The sequence below is a fragment of the Anneissia japonica genome, unplaced genomic scaffold (assembly GCF_011630105.1).
Source record: "Anneissia japonica isolate Jap-2015-1 unplaced genomic scaffold, ASM1163010v1 scaffold11779_len1430905_cov172, whole genome shotgun sequence".
In the NCBI taxonomy this organism is placed as follows: domain Eukaryota; kingdom Metazoa; phylum Echinodermata; class Crinoidea; order Comatulida; family Comatulidae; genus Anneissia; species Anneissia japonica.
This window is the reverse complement of record NW_022740041.1, coordinates 189,954-194,188: the sequence shown is the minus strand read 5'-3', so window position 1 is coordinate 194,188 and position 4,235 is coordinate 189,954. Positions and strand designations below refer to the sequence as shown.

Below are 4,235 nucleotides of genomic sequence, written 5' to 3'. Positions count from 1 at the left end.
TATTATTAATATGATCAATAGAAATACCATTATGAAACTGAACCATATGATGGCAGTGGAATTGCAACTTTATATTTAGTATAAAAAATGAACTTTATCAATAAAAACAAATCTATTTATGCCTGGAATGATATTACTGATTTTAACATAGAAACATGGCTGAAAATTAAAGCCAGGATGTAAGTTATAATAAAGGGGTGGCGCCAAGATTTACCAGACGGGGGTATGATGTCCTAGGCAGGGGGATGTACACGGGGCCCCCCTTTTGAAAAGAAAAAAAAAAGAAAATAAAAAGGAAGAAAGAAAAAGAAAAAAAGTGATCGCCCAAAACGCCTCAAAGGTTATTTTCAGGCGTCTAGAAAACAAAAATTTCATCGGGGGAATGCCCCCCAAGGTGGTGTTATCTTGATCAGTCCCACCTTCGGTCCCCTTTCGGACATCTCTGAATCTGCCCTGAGAGCAAAGTGGGTGTGGTCGGGCGTCGCTTAGAATCTTTTGAAATTGGCGAGGCTTCCAAAATCTTGACAATGTATGGGTTTCAAATGCTTTTAATCGATTTTAAATTCAACTAATATGTAGGAAATACATATCGGTTTTTTTTTTCTTCCTGACCAAATGTAGATTTTCTCCCCAATGGAGATCGGATGTTTTAATCCTAAAAAGCCTAGTGTAAATATAAAAATACTAGTTGGGACCAGGGATGTAGTTATAATGGATGGAGGCACTCAGCCTTTAAGTTTTCAACCCAGTCTAAAGGTTATTTCATGGCCTTCCACCAACCTTTATTAACTCCTTGCTCATCCTTAAAACTTAAATTTTACCAATGTTATCCCCACCCACCTTTAAAATTACTTTCACCCACTTAAGTTTTCTACAGCTACAACCCTGTGGCGACTGAAACCTTATAAATCATTAAAAGAGTTGATTTAATGCCTGACACTAGATGAACTAAACCAATGAAGATGAGTCAGGAAATATTGTGAAATACAACCATGTATCTTCACCTGGGATAACAACAACAATATCTATTACGCAAAAATAGAAAAGTTATCAAGATTAGCAGCATGCAGGTCCAAGTTCTCTATTTGGTTAAGGAGATTTTCAACATTACACTGATGAATTTAATATCTTTTGAAGATACTAGCGAGATAAATAGCCAAAATCTGACCTTGTAAAACCTGGCTTTACAAGGTCAGATGCATGTTCAAACTGAAAGTCAAATAATTTTGTAATCACTGGCCGAATAAAGGGGGTGGTAGACAGAACGTTAGGTTTACACACACACCCTAAAATATAACCTAATGCAAAATCAGATTTAATTAAAAGAAATAGAGTAATCGGCCAGTAACCGGTTTCTTAATGGTGGGTGGGGGGTTAGGTTTTCTCTACTACAGTTAGCACTTAATGGGCAGTAGGTTTCACAGATTTTTATAAAAAAGAGCTTTGGTAGGGTAAGGGGGTAACCCCCACCAAGGCTAAGGTATTCTAGCATGTAAACCCCCAGGAACTAAAGCATTCTAGGAAGTAAATGATGATTTTAGGCCAGAATTTGCAATGCTATGGTGGTTTACCACTCCTCTCTGACAACGAATATGATTTAAATTCCCAGCATTATATAAGTACCAATTTATACAGAGAAACAAATATAGACTCACTCAGGAGTATAAATGGGAACCTGGGAGGCCGGAGAGGTGTATGATTCTGAATGAAATTAATAGTGCTGATTTCACGCATAACTGGGGAGTATTCCTAGTTATGCGTGTAATCAGCACTACTGAATGAATATAGTAGTGCTGATTACACGCATAACTAGGAATACTCCCCAGGGAACAGAGGGGTTGCACATTGTGTATGATTGATTCTGTACCCAATGACCAGGGAATAAAAAGCGCCTTCAGCGGTTCTTCCATAATTGGATATTTGCGCTATATAATTCTTAAAAAATAAATAAAAGTTTCTCAAAGGACCTCGGTGATTTACATAGCGAGGTTTCTGGAACCGCCGACCTCAAGGTTGGGATATGAACCACAACGGCTACGCTCACCGTTTCTACTAGACATATTTACTAAAAGCTGGTACTTTATACGGTACCTGATGATGACCACAAGCAATAAGCGCAAAGTTATTTTTGCTTATTACACCTGTTACTTTTTCTATTAATATAAAGCCGGTCTTGAATTTTTAATTTAAGGTACGTTACTTCAGAATAAGGCATATTTATTATGGGAACAACCCAACATTGCAGACGAGAAATTAAGCAAGGTATGATGTACACAGGTGGAAAGGTGTTCAGTGTTTGAATGAATTCAAATAATTTAAGCCTATTATTATCATAATTAATATTTTCTTATTTGTAAAATGCACATTTCAAATATCTTTTAAATGATTAATTTTTATAATTTGGTGATTTGAGTAAAATGGTAATGTACTTTTTATGCCTGCATATTTGTACATAAAAAAGAAATGTCTAGTGTTTTGAAACAGAATTTTAAATGCTCTTTTTTATTTAAAAACACTAGGCCCTTGATTATATCAAGCTCGAAATGTAGACTTGACTTGAAATAAAAATGCTGTCGAGTTTCTTGTTTGTTGGGGGGGGGGGGGAGCTGTTTATTTACCTTCAATTTTTCGGTATTGTTTATTTAATTTAGCCTGTGGTGAAATAGAGATTTAACGCATAAAATTTTATTTAAGAAATATTATTTGTATGCATTTTTAGAACATCTTTATAATTACAAACCACATAGAAGTTCAAAATTAGTTCTATTACAATAATTGTTGTAATAATAATGCTAGTGAATATCATGAAATAAATGTGAAATTACCAAGAAATAAATCTACTTCTAGGAATGCTAAAAGTATTATTACACACAAAATGAAGAGGAATTTTTTTTTTTTGAAAATTGCACAATAGACGCTACTTGCTGACTAGGCCTCTTGCTGTCGGATATAGTTCAGAGTTCACCGCTCCCCCTTTCTTTGTCGTACGAACACTGTATATTTGTAAGAAAAAAAAAGTTTGTAGTACAACAGTTATCATTTGCATTTGTTAATTATACTTAAAAAAAAACTTCAAATAATGCAACAAAAAAAATGTGGTTATTCATTTCATGTTTGCATCTTACTTTGGTATATAATGAACTCATTATTATAATTTATATTTATTTATTTCAATTATTATTATTTTAGGATGGAGATTACAGCATGCATATATAGATTGATGAGATCAAAGTTATGACAAAATTTATTTCCTAAGATATTTTGGCATATTGGTCATACTTACATTTTCTTTCCTTTTTCTTTCTTAGACTTTCCTTTATTTTGCCCAAAGAAATTTGGTCTGCAATGACAGGAGTAGAATTGAATTTTATTTAAAGTTTTGCAGGTGACTGATTTTCAAATTGGTCTCTCAAAATAACATCCAAACCTTGTATCTTGACCATCCACAATGCAATACTTTTTAAAAATTATCATTGACCAATAAAGACATAGTTTAAAGCTTATACTCTGTAGGTTATTCAAATTCACATTAGTTGCAGCCAAGAGACTTAGAATCTCGACCAACTCCAGGTTTATTGTTATAAATGAACAGATATTGTACAACAATTCTGCCAAATATCAATCATAACAAGTACATAAAAGCAAAATATAAATTCTTTTAAAATACATGAACATGAGTCTAATAATTAAAACTGACAAGAATCTCTGAAAGTTGTTTCCTCAAAAACTACTTAACTGTTATTCATAACTTTGCTAATATTCAACCATTCTCATTAAAATAAAATCCATGACTACAGAAATTAAAATGTCACATACTCCATTATCTCTTGACTCATATCTCATTATTTGCCCTTCCACTGTCAAACAACAGCTGATAACTTGTACCAATAAAAGGGGTATGTGGGTCATTACAAGTGGGGTTTCTACCACACAATGCAGTTAACAAAGTGATATCCAGATGTGTATAAGAGACAGTCTAGGAAGTAAATGATGATTTTAGGCCAGAATTTGCAATGCTATGGTGGTTTACCACTCCTCTCTGACAACGAATATGATTTAAATTCCCAGCATTATATAAGTACCAATTTATACAGAGAAACAAATATAGACTCACTCAGGAGTATAAATGGGAACCTGGGAGGCCGGAGAGGTGTATGATTCTGAATGAAATTAATAGTGCTGATTTCACGCATAACTGGGGAGTATTCCTAGTTATGCGTGTAATCAGCACTACT

The 4,235-nt window shown here is 33.9% G+C and overlaps 1 long non-coding RNA gene across 1 annotated transcript; it reads right to left on the bottom strand.

Annotated features, from left to right (window-relative positions):
* Positions 1 to 602: 602 nt before the first annotated feature.
* Positions 603 to 3,346, bottom strand: LOC117118145. Its single transcript, XR_004447010.1, has 2 exons — positions 3,284 to 3,346; positions 603 to 2,993 (listed from the first exon to the last, which is right to left on the bottom strand). It is a non-coding gene; the product is annotated as an uncharacterized LOC117118145 (long non-coding RNA).
* Positions 3,347 to 4,235: the final 889 nt, after the last annotated feature.